General features: G+C 45.5%; 1 protein-coding gene and 1 pseudogene across 4 annotated transcripts in view; one reads left to right on the forward strand and one right to left on the reverse strand.

The window, feature by feature from the left end:
* Positions 1–10,802: 10,802 nt before the first annotated feature.
* On the reverse strand, positions 10,803–11,290 carry LOC129397769 (coiled-coil-helix-coiled-coil-helix domain-containing protein 2-like; annotated as a pseudogene).
* Positions 11,291–12,332: 1,042 nt separating this feature from the next.
* The window catches only part of CCDC125 (coiled-coil domain containing 125), a 55,493-nt gene continuing 50,457 nt past the window's right edge, over positions 12,333–17,368 (forward strand). For 2 of the 4 annotated variants that reach the window (XM_063604212.1, XM_055112327.2), the window contains exon 1: positions 12,333–12,443. The gene's annotated coding sequence lies outside the window, so the exon portion shown is untranslated. Of the gene's footprint in view, positions 12,560–17,368 lie in introns of all 4 variants that reach the window. The other 2 variants (XM_063604211.1, XM_034960002.3) reach the window with 2 other exon arrangements.

Consider the following 17,368-nt stretch of genomic DNA (forward strand, 5'->3'; position numbering starts at 1 on the left):
CAGTGCAACCTCCACGTCCCGGATTCAAGCAATTCTCCTTCTTCAGCCTCCCGAGTAGCTGGGATTACAGGCGCCCACCACCACACACAGCTAATTTTTTGTATTTTTAGTAGAGACGGGGTTTTACCTTATTGGCCGGACTTATCTTGAACTCCCAGCCTCAGGTGATCCGCCCACCTTGGCCTCCCAAAGTGCTGGGATTACAGGTGTGAGCCACCACACCTGGTGATTTTTTTTATTGTTTATAAAGAAAAGAGGTTTAATTGGCTCATGGTTCCACAGGCTATATAGGAAGCATGGCTGGGGAGGCCTGAGGGAAATTATAATCATGGTAGAAGGCCAAGGAGAAGCAGGCACGTCTTACATGGCTAGAGCAGGAAGAAGAGAGAGCCACTGGTGAATTTTATTAAATGTTTAAAAAAGAGCCAATACCAATTATTTTAAAATTTCTCCCAACAAATAGAAGATAAGGGAATAATTCCCAACATATATTAAAAAGTTTACATTCAGGATGAATTGCTGTTGGCCCAGCACAATGCCTCATGCCTGTAATCCCAGCACTTCGGGAGGCCAAGGCAGGCAGATCACCTGAGGTCAGGAGTTCGAGACCAGCCTGGCCAACATGGTGAAACCCCATCTCTACTAAAAATACAAAAATCAGTCAGGGATGGTGGCAGGCGCCTGTAATCTCAGCTACTCTGGAGGCTGAGGCAGGAGAATTGCTTGAACCCGAGAGGTGGAGGTTGCAGTAAACTGAGATTGTGCCACTGCATTCTAGCCTGGGCAACAGAGCAAGACTCCATCTCAAAAAAAAAAAAAAAAAAGGATGAATTCTGTTAAGTTGAAAAATAAACAAACAAATAAGGCTGGGCACGGTGGCTCATGCCTGTAATCCCAGCACTTTGGGAGGCTGAGACAGGCAGGTCACCTGAGGTCAGGAGTTCGAGACCAGCCTGGCCAACGTGGCAAAATCCCATCTCTACTAAAAATACAAAAATTATCTGGGTGTGGTGGTGGGAGCCTGTAATCCCAGCTACTTGGGAGGCTGATCCAGGAGAATCGCTTGAATCCACGAGGTGGAGGTTGCAGTGAGCTGAGATTGCCCCACTGCACTCCAACCGGGTGACAGAATGAGACTGTGTCTCAAAAAAAAAAGACCCGGCCGGGTGCAGTGGCTCATGACTTTAATCCCAGCACTTTGGGAGGCTGAGGTGGGTGGATCACGAGGTTAGGAGTTCGAGACCAGCCTGACCAACATGGTGAAACCCTGTCTCTACTAAAAATATAAAAATTAGCTGGGCCTGGTGGTGCATGCCTGTAATCCCAGCTACTCAGGAGGCTGAGGCAGGAGTATTGCTTGAACCTGAGAGGTGGAGGTTGCAGTGAGCCGAGATTGCGCCACTACACTCCAGCCTGGGCAATACAGTGAGACTCCGTCTCAAAAGAAAAGAAAAAAAGAAAAAGAAAAGAAATTAGCTGAGCATGGTGGTGCATGCCTGTAATCCCACCTACTCAGGAGGCTGAAGCAGGAGAATTGCTTGAACCCAGGAGGCAGAGATTGCATTGAGCCAAGATCGCACCACTGCACTCCAGCATAGGCAACAGAGCAAGACTCCATCTCACACACAAAAAAGAAAGCTATCCCATCTTCATGCATCAGAAAACTTAACATTGCTAAAATGGCAATACTTGCCAATTGATGTACGGTATTAGCACAATCCATATCATAATTCCCAGCTGGCTTCCTTGTAGAAACTGACAAGCTAATCCTAAAATACATACGGAAATTCAAGGGACTCAGAACTGCCAAAACAAAGTTGCAGGACTCACATTTCTTGATTTTCAAACTTACTACTAATGCCACATTAAGACAGGGTAGTACTGGCATAAGAATAGACATATAGATTAATGGAATAGGATTGAGAGACCAAAAATAAGCCCTTATATTTATGACCGATTAATTTTCATAAGCTTGCCAAGACAACTGAATGTAGAAAGAACAATCTTTTTTGTTTGTTGTGTTTTGTTTTTGTTTTTTGTTTTTTTGTGTGTTTGTCTTTTTCTTTTTTTAATTATACTTTAAGTTTTGGGATACATGTGCAAAACGTGCAGGTTTGTTACATAGGTATACATGTGCCATGGTGGTTTGCTGCACCCATCAACCCATCACCTACATTAGGTATTTCTCCTAATGCCTGAAAGAACAATCTTTTAAACAAATAGTGCTGAAACAACTGGATAACTACACACAAAAGAATAAAGATGACGCCGGGCGCAGTGGCTCACGCCTGTAATCCCAGGACTTTGGGAGGCTGAGGCGGGCGGATCACCTGAGGTCGGGAGTTCAAGACCAACCTGACCAACATGGAGAAACCCCGTTTCTACTAAAAATACAAAATTAGCTGAGCGTGGTGACACATGCCTGTAATTCCAGCTACTCAGGAGGCTGAGGCAGGAGAATGGCTTGAACGCAGGAGGTGGAGGTTGCAGCGAGCCATGAGTATGCCACTGCACTCCAGCCTGGGCAACCAGAGCAAAACTCCATCTCAAAAAAAAAAAAAAAAAAAGAATGAAGATAAATCCTTTCCTCACACATACACAAAAAGTAACTCTAAAGCTCTAAAGGATCACAGATCTAAATGTAACAGCTAAAACAATACATTCTTAGAAGAACATATAGGAGTAAACCTTCATCAGCCTTTGTGAGGCAAAGCCTTCTTAGGTATGACACCAAAAGCATAAGCAACTAAAGAAAAAAATAGATAAATCAGACTTCACCAAAATTTAAAAACTTTTGTGGTTCAATAGACACCCTTCAGACTGTGAAAAGACAACCTACACAATGGTAGAAAATATTTGTAAATTATATCTGATTAGAGTCTAGTAGTAGTAAGAACTCTTATAACTTAATCATAAAAAGATAAATAACCCTATTGAAAAATGGACAATGAAATTTAATGGACATTTCTTCAAAGAAGATATGCAAATTGCCAATAAGCACATAAAAGATGCTCAACATCTTTAGTCATTAGGAAAAATGCAGATTAAAACCATCATGAGAGATTGTTTCACACCCACTAGAATGACTAAAAGCAAAAAGACAAACAATAACAGGTGTTGGTGAGGATGTGGGTAAATTGGAACCCTTACACATAACTAGTGTTAATATAAAATGGTGTAGCCACTTTGAAAAACCACTTGGCAGTTCCTCAGAATGTTAAATATAGAGTACTATATGGCCCAGCAATTTCACTCCTAGTTCTATACCCATGAGAAATGAAAACATACGCCCATACAAAAACTTGTCCATGACTGTATATAGCATTATTCATAATTGCCCAGAATTGGAAACAATCCAAATGTTCATCAACTGATGAATGGTATAATTTTTTTTTTTGAGTTGGAGACTCACTCTGTCACCCAGGCTGGAGTGCAGTGGCACGGTCTTGTCTCACTGCAACCTCCACCTCCCGGGTTCAAGCGATTCTTCCACCTCAGTCTCCTGAGTAGCTGGGATTACAGGCACTCGTCCACACCCAGCTAATTTTTGTATTTTTAGTAGAGATGGGGTTTCACCATGTTGGCCAGGCTGGTCTCAAACTCCCGACCTCAGGTGAGCCACCCACCTCAGCCTCCCAAAGTGCTGGGATTACAGGCGTGAGCCACTGCACCCGGCCTGAATGGTATAAGATAATTGTGGTATGTCCATAAAACTAAATATTATTTGGCCATAAAAAGAATGCAGTACTGGCTGGGCGTGGTGGCTCACACCTGTAATCCCAGCACTTTGGGAGGCCGGGGTGGGCAGATCACCTGAGGTCGGGAGTTCGAGACCAGCCTGACCAACATGGAGAAACCCCATCTCTACTAAAAATACAAAATTAGCCAGATGTGGTGGCGCATGCCTGTAATCCCAGCTACTCGGGAGGCTGAGGCAGGAGAATTGCTTGAACCCAAGAGGCAGAGGTTGCGGTGAGCCGAGATTGTGCCATTGCACTCCAGCCTGGGCAACAAGATTGAAAATCCGTCTCAAAAAAAATTAAAATAAAACTTATTTTTAAAAAACATGTGCTCAGGTAACAAAAAAAGACAAAAAATACATGTACAATGCTGCTAAACTATTGCTTAACAAATATATGCCGAAAGTCTTTAAAAGCTGTATGTACAATTTGAGTACGTCTCAAGTAGCTGGGATTACAGGCACCTACCACCATGCCTGGCTAATTTTGTATTTTTAGTAGAGACAGGGTTTCCCCATGTTGGTCAGGCTGGTCTTGAACTCCTGACCTCAGGTGATCTGTCCGTCTCAGCCTCCCAAAGTGCTGGGATTACATGTGTGAGCCACCGTGCCCGGTCCAAAAATAAATTTTATATCCATGCCTCCACAGTTCTAAATTTTGGAAAAGTTCTGACAAAGAAATTAAGGTTATCTTAAAGGTTATCTTAAAGTTTTTTAAAGAGGACAGGTGGGAGTAAACCTTGAAATATTTTTAGGGTGAAGACTGCTGTTTTAAATACATGTTAGAGTTTTAAGTGAAGAAAAATTATTTTTGGTTTGCAAAAGCTATTTGATGTGCCTACTCTACCATAATAGATAATAGGCAAACTGACTTTAAAATTATAAATGTATTAATCTTTTTTTTTTTTTTTTGAGACGGAGTCTAGCTCTGTTACCCAGGCTGGAGTGCAGTGGTGTGATCTCGGCTCACTGCAACCTCCACCTCCTGGGTTCAAGCGATTCTTTTGCCTCAGCCTCCTGAGTAGCTGGGATTACAGGTACCTGCCACCACGCCTGGCTAATTTTTGTATTTTTAGTAAAGACGGCGTTTCACTGTGTTGGCTAGGCTGGTCTTGAACTCCTGACTTTGTGATCTGCCTGCCTCGGCCTCCTAAAGTGCTGGGATTACAAGCGTGAGCCACTTCACCCAGACTATGTATTAATCTTTTAAAATAATCTTAAATCCTTGAGCATCTAATGTGCACATAGCATTGACCTTATTTATAATCAGGAGAAATTTTAGAGCCTCAATTTTAAGTCTTGTATATTTCCCAGTATACCTAGATATGTTTACTTTTGGGGTATAAGTGGTTAAGGCAAATGTGAGCTGGATCTGGAGAAGAGAAAGAATAAAGAGGTTTGTCACTGCGAGGAAAGTGTTTATTACTTGTCTTTGTTGTTAATGCAGAATGATATTTAGACCCAGCAGTTTTTTGACCACTACCATGTCCCTTCGGTTATTCCAAGGTTGTAGGATATTAGGAAATAAAACCAAAATTATTTCACCAAGGTTATGAAGTTATGATGCAGCATGTTTTCATGGGGTTATAGGTAGGTAGCACTCATCTCAGAAAACCACCAGGAATAGGTAACAGTCCCCAGTAGTAGCTTTCTAAGCCCACAGGGCCATTCCTGTTGGTTTCCACTTCCATGACTTTGCTCCAGGAATTCCTTTGGCCTACAATGCCTGCTTGGTTTCTCAGTAATGAAAGCCTGCTTTTCTTTTGTTCTTTTTTTTTTTTTTTAATTATCAGGGATTTTATTGATTTTACAAAGGATGATGTAGTTTCACTGACACTGCAGTATAAGAAATATAACAGCAAAAAGATACTGCCTTCCACCTCCCCCAACCCCAAGAACTTTCAGTAATGGAATTTCAGACTAAACCTTTCCTTTTATTTTCTTATTTTCTCTTCTCTTCTCTTTTCCTTTTTTTTTTTTTGAAACGGGGTCTCACTCTGTCGCTCAGGCTGGAGTGCAGTGGTGCAATCTTGGCTCACTGCAACCTCCACCTCCCGGAGTGATTCAAGTGATTCTCCTGCCTCAGCCTCCCAAGTAGCTGGGACTACAGGTCCGCACCACAATGCCCAGCTAATTTTTGTATTTTTAGTAGAGACGGGATTTCACCATGTTGGCCAGGCTGGTCTCAAACTCCTAACCTCAGGTGATCAACCCACCTCGGCCTCCCAAGGTGCTGGGATTACATGAATGAGCCACCACGCCCAGCCAGACTAAACTTTTCTAAATGTCATGTGGAAGATAAAATTATTTGTACAAATGTTTTCATAAATATATTAAAGCATTTCAACACCTAGCAATCCACTACTAAAGACATTAATTTAAAAAAATTATTGCAATATTTGGTGCCATTATATAATAGAAAATAAGGTAAACATGCAGACTCTATATAGTCTAATTCAATTAACAAATATAAGGAAAACCTATTAGGTAAATTTCTGGCATTTTTGAAGAAACTAAATCAAGTTAACAGCACCCCATGGTCTCAATGTAACAGGAAAGGGAAGGGATGCTAAAACCCACCTCCTTTGATAACCTGCAAGTAGATGACCATCTGGCCTGATTTGCCTGGGATTGAGGGTTATCAGGATGTGGGACATTTAGTGTTAAAACCAGGGCAGTCCTGGCCCAGTAGGGACAGCTGGTCCTCTTCACCCCTCTAGTTCTTTTAAAAATGTGTGCAATTGGCCAGGCGTGGTGGCTCACACCTGTAATCCCAGTACTTTGGGAGACCAAGACGGGTGGATTACAAGGTCAGGAGATCAAGACTATCCTGGCTAACATGGTGAAACCCCATCTCTACTAAAAATACAAAAAATTAGCTGGGTGTGGTGGCGGGCACCTGTAGTCCCAGCTACTAGGGAGGCTGAGGCAGGAGAATGGTGTGAACCTGGGAGGCGGAGCTTGCAGTGAGCCGAGATTGAGCCACTGCACTCCAGCCTGGGTGACACAGAGAGACTCCATCTCAAAAAAAAAAAAAAAAAAAAAAAAAAAATGTGTGCAATATCCACATTGCTTTATTCTGGGACTGTTCTGCTTGCATATAAGGCTCTCCAGGAAGTCACGAAGCTGCACGATGGCGGGGCTGGAGGAATCAGCCACATCTCCGGGGCATCCACCTCTTGCATTAGAGGTGTCTTCAACTCTATCTTCAGGTGTCCAGGCTGCCACCGGGTAGCTAACAAAGAAATGTCCTGGGTGACTTTTGTCTTTGGTACTCTGTGCTTTCCCTGTTGACATCCTCAGCTCCTACCTCCACAGGCCTCGCACTGTATTCCCTGTGGCTCATGCCCGTGGACACTCTCTACAGGGACTTGCTCTAAGCACACTGTTAACTAATTGACAAAAATGCCAGCTATTGGCCGGGTACGGTGGCTCACGCCTGTAATCCTACCAATTTGGGAGGCTGAGGCGGGCAGGTCACCTAAGGTCAGGAGTTTGAGACCAATCTGGCCAACATGGCGAAACCCTGTTTCTACTAAAAATACAAAAATTAGCCGGGCGTGGTGGCGGGCACTTGTAATCCCAGCTACTCGGGAGGCTGAGGCAGGAGAATTTCTTGAACCCAGGGGGCTGAGGATTCAGTGGGCCGAGATCGCGCCATTTCACTCCAGCTTGGGCAAAAGAGCGAAACTCCGTCTCAAAAAAAAAAAAAGGCAGTTATTGAAGCTCAAAGTGTGACCTCTTCTAGGAGTGTTGAGAGGTTTTAAAAGGGCATTCTTAGACCTCAAAAATCTTTCAAAGACACAAAGCTAGACAGTAAAAATTGTTAGCTCTGTGAAAACCATTAGCTCTGTGAAAACCAAAGTGCAAAGCACTTAATAATAGCAATAGTTGTTTCTTACTGTGAACCATGTGTCAGGCACCATTCTAAATATTTCACAAACAATTCATATAGCAGCCCTGTGTGGTAGGTACTGAATCAAGCCAATTTCACAGGTAGAGACGCTGAGGCTGAGCTTGGTAATGGTCAGAGCTTGATTTGAACCCAATGCCATGCTTATATACCTCCAAAGTCAGGCTCTTTTTTACTTCACGATGAATAGTTTTTTTTTCTGATATCACACACACATACACACACTAAATATATATTATATATAATGTATATATAATATATAATATATACATTATATATTATATATAATGTATATATAATATATAATATATACATTATATATAATATATAATGTATATATAATATATAATGTATATATTATGTATATTATGGTATATTATATTATATATTATGTATATATTTATATATATATATGATTTTTGTAGAGAGAGACAGGGCTCACTCCGTTGCCCAGGCTGGATTGCAGTGGTGCAATCATAGCTCACTCTAACCTCAAACTCCTGGGCTCCAGCAGTCCTCCTGCCTTAGCCTCCCAAGCAGCTAGGACTATAACTATGCTCATCCAATTTTTTTTAAGAGACAGGGTCTTACTGTGTTGCCCAGGCTGGTCTTGAACTCCTGGGCTCAAGCAATCTTCCAGCCTCAGCCTCCCAAAGTGCTGGGATTACAGGTATGAGTCACCATGCTGGGCCTCACATGTTAGGTTTTAATGAGGTCTCTTAGTTTGCCGCTAGGATCAAGTCCTCTCTCTTTTTTTTTTTTGAGACGGAGTCTCGCACTGTGGCCCAGGCTGGAGTGCAGTGGTGCAATCTCAGCTCACTGCAACCACCGTCTCCCAACTTCCAGCGATTCTCTTGCCTCAGCCTCCCGAGTAGCTGGGATTACAGGTGCGTGCCACCACGCCCGACTAATGTTTTGTGTTTTTAGTAGAGACGGGGTTTCACTGTGTTAGCCAGGATGGTCTTGATCTCATGACCTTGTGATTCACCCACCTCAGCCTCCCAAAGTGCTGGGATTACAGTCATGAGCCACCATGCCCGGCCTCAAGTCCTCTCTCTTACCTCTCACTGATTCAGCCACATACAATTATTTTGATCACCTGCTATGCACCCATGGTGTTCTTGGCACTAGGAATCCTGCTGTGAGTGAAGCTGAGCTCCTGCCTGGGTAGAGCCTGGGCCACATGGGTCTCCCAGCTGTGCTTTGAAGTCACTGTCAAAAGTCCTGGGCACTGGAGAATTTCATGTGTCTGATGCTAAGGCAAGATGCCAAATTCCACATTTGCCTCCAAGAGGAACAAATGTCAGTTTCCACCAAGCCCCACCTTGTTCAGGTGACTCCTGTTGTGAGTCTTTTCATACCATCTCCCCTTCACCCACAAGTGCCACCAACAGGCAGAGGTGGGGAGCTGGATTTGGAGATACTGGTCTGATCCTTAGGTGAACTCCTCTCCCCTGATGTTGCAGGAGAATGGGTGCTCAGATGGAGAATCAGCACTCTTCTCAGGATTGGAAGGTGCTGTGGCTGGGGGAGTCTGCATTATGTTCTGGGCTGTGAGCTTTTCCAGAATTCTGCTCCACAGGCACACATCTGCTGTGTATGTATTTCATGGTATAAATCAGATGTCCCTGAGTTCTCTAGTATTGAATGTCTGTGTAAAAAGTGTCTAGCCCCAACTGAGGATGCTGGAAGTCTAGTCTGTTAGGAGGCCCCTGAATATGTGCTTGTCTTGTGTGACCTTCCAGGAGGTGACTCAGTTCTCTTTTGTTCTGTTTCTTGCTCTAGGCTATTGCTCCATTTTTTTGTAGGTCATCTCCTGCCACCTCTTCTCTAGGGTAATGCTGTTTGCAATACACAGTTCCTTGTCTTGGTTTCCCAAGCATCTTAGTTCTGAAAGTGAGATATGGGCTTGTCTGGGACGTGGGGGACAAAGATCAGGTGCCTCCACAAGTGACTCTCCTCAGCTCCCAGCCAGCTGACAACTGCATGGACTGATGGTCTCTTTCTTTCCTTATCTGCATGCTGGTTTCCAGGACTTTGCGCACCCTGAAGGAGCCTCATATGACCCAGTAGTTTCATTCCTAGGCAGCTTTTATATCTTTTATCATTTTTCTAAGCTTAAGACCTCAGCCACGGTGGCTCACGCCTGTAATCCCGGCACTTTGGGAGGCCGAGGTGGGCGAATCACCTGAGGTCAGGAGTTCGAGACCAGCCTGACCAACATGGAGAAACCCCCTGTCTACTAAAAATACAAAATTAGCTGAGCGTGGTGGTGCATACCTGTAATCTCAGCTACTCCAGAGGCTAAGGCAGGAGAATCACTTGAACCCGGGAGGCAGAGATTGCAGTGAGCCGAGATCTCGCCACTGCACTGCAGCCTGGCAACAAGAGAAAAACTCTGTCTTTAAAAAAAAAAAAAAAAAAAAAAAAGACTCCTTTTCTTTCCTCATTAATTTGGCGGCCACGTCTGTCCGGAACTTGTGGGACGTCTTCATCAGGTTGGCAGATACTCCAGCATGGCCTGCAGGCCGCCGAGGCCACCATCCACAGGCTCAAGGGCTCCGTGGTCGCTCCTTCGTGCTCCCGCCTCCAGAGGGAGCCAGACAGTGCATCCTTGCAGTGGACGCCGCCCGCCCGCAAAAGCCTGTTTTTCAATGACTGCCTCTACCTCTGAACCTCAGCTTAGATTTCTCTCTCTCTCTCTCTCCCTCCCTCTCCCTCTCTCTCCCTCTCTCTCTCTCTCTCCCACCCCCCCCTCTCTTTTTAAGACAAAGTCTCGCTCTGTCACCCAGGCTGGAGTGCAGTGGCGCGATCTCGGCTCACGGCAAACTCCGCTTGCCGGGTTCAAGAGATTCTCCTGCCTCAGCCACCCAAGCAGCTGGGAATACAGGCACCTGCCACCACGACCGGCTAATTTTTTTTTTTTTGGAAGAAAATGACTTTATTCTAATTAACTCACAAAGAATAAAATCATAACAGCTAGTTTAAGGAGGCCACACAAACATTTGCCCTGTCACAGATTCTACAGAGTAGGAACACTCCCCTTCCATTTCAATTCTGAAGCAAGGAAGCTAGGAATGACAGGAGAGGTTTAACTCATGGTTACACTTTATACCCTCACTATCAATTCTATTTTTATACTAAATTAACTTAGTTATGAGAGCTGATTTTCCATCGCTCCAGGTTGAACTTCTTGATTAGGCCAATCCGTTTGCAAGTCGGCACTGTTTCAGCACCTCATTGAAACCCTCACAGAGCTTGATGTCACCCTGGTTCTGGGCACACTCCAGAAACTGATCTCATAGAAGCAAGGCTGCTGCTGCTGTGCCGGCTGGGTTCCCTGAGGCTCCTGGTAAGTGATGTCAGGCCTCGCAGGCTCAGCATTACTTCCTCCACTGAAGCCCCCAGTAATGGCGTGACCCACAGCAGAGCCCACAGCCACGCCAGCTGCGGTGGTTGCCATCTGGGCCATCAGACCTGGCTGCCGGGGCGCAGCAGCAGAAGAGCCAACTACAGATGGGGGTGCCGCTGCTGGTGGCTGAACGACTGGTACTGGCCTGGGTGCAGCTCTCATCTGAGGGGGCCCGGCTGGCCGGAGGGGCCATGCGGGAGGTGCGGCTTCGGCTTCCACGCGGCATCCTAGGTACGCGACGGCTCGGCCTCCGGACGTGTGACGACCGGCTAAATTTTGTATTTTTAGCGGAGATGGGGTTTCACCATGTTGGCCAGGCTGGTCTCAAACTTCTGACCTCAGGTGATCCACCCACCGCGGCCTCCCAAATTGCTGGGTTAACAGGCGTGAGCCACCGCACCCGGCCCGATCTACCCTTCTCTTACAGGATTCCTAGAGACTTAATATTTTGGTTTTGGTTTGTTTCTTTTTTGAGACAGGGTCTCCACTCCGTCGCCCAGGCTGGAGTGCAGTGGTCACTGTAGCCTGGATCTCCCAGGCTCACGGGATCCTCCCACCTGACGGCCTCCCGGCCTCCTGGGTAGCTGGGACTACAGGTACGCACCACCACACCCGCTACTTTTTAATTTTTAATTTTTTTTTTTTTTTTTTGAGACGGAGACTCGTTCTGTTGCCCAGGCTGGAGTGCAGTGGCACGATCTTGGCTCACTGCAAGCTCCGCCTCCCGGGTTCACGCCATTCTGCCTCAGCCTCCTAAGCAGCTGGGACTACAGGCACCCGCCACCACGCCCGGCTAATTTCTTGTATTTTTAGTAGAGAAGGGTTTTCACCGTGTTAGCCAGGATGGTCTCGATCTCCTGACCTCGTGATCCGCCCGCCTCGGCCACCTAAAGTGCTGGGATTACAGGCGTGAGCCACCGCACCCGGCCCTACTTTTTAAATTTTTTGTAGAGCGGGGTCTCACTATGTTGGTCATGCTGGTCTCGAATTCCTGGCCTCAAGCGATCCTCCCGCCTTGGCCTCCCAAAAGCTGGGATTACAGGTGTGAAACCCCGCGCCGGTCTGAACCTCAATGTTTGAACCACCAAATTTTACCTGTATTGACACAGGCCCCGTCTTGTTGTTTTTCTAAATCTCATGTCATTGTTTGCATATTGGTTACCTGTGGTTGGCTTTGGAGCTGAAGGTGGACAGAGCTAACATCAGGTTGCACACAGGAACAGAGTGAGGTCGCGAAAAAGTAGCGCGAGCTGCCTCGAGGGCCCAGGGCGACCTCACCGGCGTTTCCTGTCTGGGACTGCGCCCACGCGGTCACGTGGTGGCCCGGAGGACGCGCGGCGGCAGCGGCGCACGCGCACGGAGAGGAGGCTACTTGCCAGGTGAGCGAGCTGAGTGGGGCGCCGGGGCGGTAGGAGGGCGCTGTTCGCTGAGCTGGAGTCCGGGCTCCGGTCCCCGCCACGGACCTTCAGAGGGTACCCGGGGTCAGACCTGGCAGGTGGGAACCGGGAGTGGGGAGGACCCAGGGCAGGGGCGGGATGCGCATATTCGTGGAAACTCTGCAGGTTGTGGACAAACTGCCCAAATCCTTTTCCCTGAATGCCAGTTTAGTGGCCTCGTCTGATAAGAAAAAAATAAGAAATAGATTTCAGAGACCCTATTTCTCTCTCTCTGCCTCTCCACCTGCTTTACTTTTTTTTATCTTCTGTTAATTTTGAGCCTTACAAAACTATAGCGCCAGTATCCTGGTTTGGATCCTGAAACAGAAAAAGAACATTAGTGGAAAAAATAATAAAGGCTGTGGTTTAGTTAATAGCACGTACCCATGTTAATTTCTTAATTTTGACAAGTTGTACACAAATGTTGACATTAGAGGAATTTGGGTAAAAGGTACACAGGAATTCTTAGTACTATCTTTGCAATTTACTGTACATCTAAAATTATTCTAAAATGAAAAGTTAAGAAACAAAATCCTAAAGCAAAGTGCAGCAGGCCATTGTTCACCAGGGAGGGCTCAAGTTAGTTCCTCTTTGTCAGGGAGTTAGGCATGTTTGACCAACTTGTTTGCTAAGGCAGAGTTGTCAGGCTACTGAATGTAGATTCTTCTGTCCAAAGGTTTCCGAGCAGGAATCGGTTTTCTCTTTCGATTCTGTCAAATATCTTTGGAACACCTGTTGTGCATAAGCAAATGAGACACACAGTCTCTGCATAAGGGAATATACAGTCAGTCTAGGTCAGGTAGGAAGTAAGCACTATTAAAAAGATTCAGTAAAACCTCCCAGAACTGGGAAGACTCAGATGTGGAAGAAATCACATCTGGTCCAAGGGAGTCAGGAAGGCTACTGGAGGGAGTGCTGTCCTGAACTGAAGGGGCTCTGAGAGGAGACAGCATTCCTGGGGTAAAGAATGGCGCCAATAGAGGCTTGCAGGTGACCAAGCTGAGCTGAGGGAGGAGCCCTGGGAGCAAGTGCAGTTCCTCTTACGTGGAAGCGCAGAGTACATCCAGGGAGTACTGCCAGATGAAACTGGAGGTGAAAACTGTAGCTTTGTTGTAGAAAACAGGGTGACACTTCAGTTGGATACATTATTTTTATTTTTATTTTTTTGAAATGGAGTTTCGGCTGGGTGCAGTGGCTCACGCCTGTAATTCCAGCACTTTGGGAGACCGGTGGGCAGATCTCCTGAGGTCTGGAGGTCTAGACCAGCCTGGCCAACATGGTGAAACTCCGTCTCTACAAAAATACAAAAATTAGCCGGGCATGGTGGTGGGCGCCTGTAATCTCAGCTACTGGGGAGGCTGAGGCAGGAGAATCGCTTGAACCCAGGAGGTCTAGGTTGCAGTGAGCCGAGATCGCACCATTGCACTCCAGCGTGGGTGACAGACAATAGTGCTGTCTCAGCTCACTGGAACCTCCACCTCCCAAGTTCAAGCGATTCTCCTGCTTAGCCTCCCAAGTAGTTGGGATTAAAGGCGCCCGCCACCATACCTGGCTAATTTTTGTATTTTTAGTAGAGACGGGGTTTCACCATGTTGGCCAGGCTGGTCACGAACTCCTGACCTCAGGTGATCTGCCTCCCAAAGTGCTCGGATTACATGTGTGAGCCACTGTGCCCAGCCTAAATTTTTTTTAAAAAGGAAAACAGGGTGACATTGACTACAATTATACATGCCTTGGGAGCCATGGAATGTTTTACAGCAAGAGAGAGGCATCATTCGGTTTGCACTTGGATATTATTGACTTGGCAGCAGTATGTAGGTTGGCTTGAAGTAGACCAATTAGGGAATTATCAGGCTAGCCTTGGGGAATTGAAGAGAAGTTCCACCAGGGCAGTGAAATTAATGTGCAAAGAATGACGTGGTTTGGGGAGATTTTTGTGGGTCTAGAAGACCTAGCAACTGAAGGCATGTGAAGACCAAAGAGGAAAAAACAATTCCAAAGTTTTGCTCCTGAGTGTTTTGGAGCATAGTTGATGCATTTGCAGAAATAGAGGACTCAGAGGGAAACCTGGATTGGGGGCTGGGAGGATAGTGAATTTTTTTTTTTTTTAGATGGAGTCTTGCTCTGTCACCCAGGCTGGAGTGCAGTGGTGCAATCTCGGCTCACTGCAATGTCTGCCTCCCGGGTTCAAGCGATTCTCCTGCCTCAGCCTCCCGAGTAGCTGGGACTACAGGTGCACACCACCATGCCCAGCTAATTTTTGTATTTTTAGCAGAGACGGGGTTTCACTATGTTGGCCAGGCTGGTCTCGAACTCCTGACCTCATGATCCGCCCACCTCAGCCTCCAAAGTGCTGGGATTACAGGCATGAGCCACCGTGCCCGGCGGTGAATTTGTTTTTGAGCAAGATGTGCTTGGATTGCTGGTGGAATGTCCAGTTGGAGATGTGTATTTAAGAGTAGTAAAAGAAGCCAAACATTTACAAAAGGGACAGGAAAAAGAAAAAGAGCCTTAGAGGACAGATATGAGAAGATATGCATCAGGGAAGGAGGAGGATCAGATTTCTATTTCTAGGGGCTTCAGGAGTCAGGTGGACCTGGACTTAGTGAGTCAGTAGGGTCACAGGTCCTGCAAAAGTAGAGGAGACTGAGGAATGAAACTTGATCTTGGATTTATCTATGAGGAAGTCACTGGTCATCTTTTAAAGAGTTATTTTAGTGGAAAAGTGAGATGACTGCTAACAGACTGTAATCTATTCATCCTACAGCCTTTCCCAAGTGGCCAGAGGACTGGACAAAGCGCCAGAAATATTGTTTCTAGTCCTGGCTCTGCTGCTAATTACCATTGTATTTGGGGCAAGTCATGTATGCCTGGGCTGGAATAGAAAAAAATACATCCGAGCCGGGCTCGGTGGCTCATGCCTGTAATCCCAGCACTTTGGGAGGCCGAGGCAGGTGGATCATCTGAGGTCAGGAGTCCGAGACCAGCCTGGCTAACATGGTGAAATCCCATCTCTACTAAAAATACAAAAATTAGCTGGGTGTGGTGGCAGGCACCTGTAATCCCAGCTACTCAGGAGGCTGAGGTGGGAGAATCACTTGACCCAGGAGGCAGAGTTGCAGTGAGCCGTGATCACGCCATTGCACTCCAGCCTTGGTGACAAGAGCAAAATTCCATCTCAAAAAAAAAAAAAAAAAAAAAAAGACTTGAATCCTGGCTGGGCATGGTGGCTCACACCTGTAATCTCAGCACTTTGGGAGGCCGAGGCAGAAGGATTGCTTGAGCCCAGGAGTTTGAGACCAGCCTGGGCAATATAAGGAGACCTCGTCTCTACAAAAAATACAAAAATTAGCCTCTACAAGAACAAAAAAACTAGCCAGGTGTGGTGGCACATGCCTCTAGTCCCAGCTACTCGGGAGGCTGAGATGGGAGGGTCACTTGAGCCCAGAGGTCGAGGCTGCAGTGAGCTGTCACTGCACTCCAGCCTGGTCAACAGACTGAGACTCTGTCCATATAAAAATAAATACTTTAATCCTAAAAGTTGACACATCTATTTTAGACAGCATATATTGATATGTTGGTTCAAGTCGTCTTTTAAAAGTCAAAGGTAGGCCAGGCGTGGTGGCTCACGCCTCTAATCCCAGCACTTTGGGAGGCCGAGGCCAGCGGATCATGAGGTCAGGAGATTGAGACCATCCTGCTTAACACGGTGAAACTCCGTCTCTACTAAAAATACAAAAAATTAGCCGGGCGTGGTGGCGGACACCTGTAGTCCCAGCTACTCAGGAGGCTGATGCAAGAGAATGGTGTGAACCCAGGAGGCGGAGCTGGCAGTGAGCTGAGATGGCGCCACTGCACTCCAGCCTGGGTGACAAAGCGAGACTCCATCTCAAAAAAAAAAAAAAGTCAAACGTATAAAGTATGAAGGAACCTCCGTGTTTATCTATTCAAGATTACCATATAGTACAGAATCAGCTGTAGATATTCTTAGATTTTGTGGTACTGTTAAAATACAATATTATAAAAATGGTATATGGAAAAATACTCTAATCCTACTAATTTATTTTTATCTTTTGTTTTTCTTCTAATCTTTGTTCCTAGTACAGACAACTTTGAATTCTGCTTTTTATGTTTTACACTTGTATATGTGAGCATTTATCATGTTGCTGCCTAGTCTATACTACATAGTATTTTTATTTTTATTTTTATTTTTTGAGATGGGGTTTCACTCTTGTTGCCCAGGCTGGAGATTATTCTTAAACTATGTTAAATACACTATAACTCTAATACTTATTTAATTAATTTTGTTTAATTACATAGTATTTTATAAAGTTGTTAACCCAAGATTTAACTATTTCTTTATTGTTCAACATATTTTATTATTTTCTAATTTTTTCCAATTAGAAATTAAATGGTAGAGTAAATTGCTGAATGGATTGAACATAAAACAGGCATAAATACAGACTCATTTTAATTTAAAAAATTAAAACAAAAAAAGTCCAGGCTTGGTGGCTCACGCCTATAATCCCAGCACTTTGGCAGACAGAGGTGAGCAGATGGCCTGAGGTCAGGAGTTTGAGACTAACCTGGCCAACATGGTGAAACCTTGTCTCTACTAAAATACAAAAATTAGCTGGGCATGGTGGCAGGTGCCTACAATGCCAGTTACCTGGGAGGCTGAGGCACAAGAATTGCTACAACCTGGGAGGCGGAGGTTGCAGTGAGCTGAGATTGCGCCATTGCACTCCAGCCCTCAATAAAACCAAAAGGACACTTTTATTCCTAGCAAAACCTAATAGTCTGGAGAACATGTTCCATGGAGCACACTTTGGAAAATGCTGATACAGAAACAATTTTAGAGCTCTGAA

This window comes from Pan paniscus, chromosome 4 (genome assembly GCF_029289425.2).
Source record: "Pan paniscus chromosome 4, NHGRI_mPanPan1-v2.0_pri, whole genome shotgun sequence".
NCBI classification, from domain to species: Eukaryota; Metazoa; Chordata; class Mammalia; order Primates; family Hominidae; genus Pan; species Pan paniscus.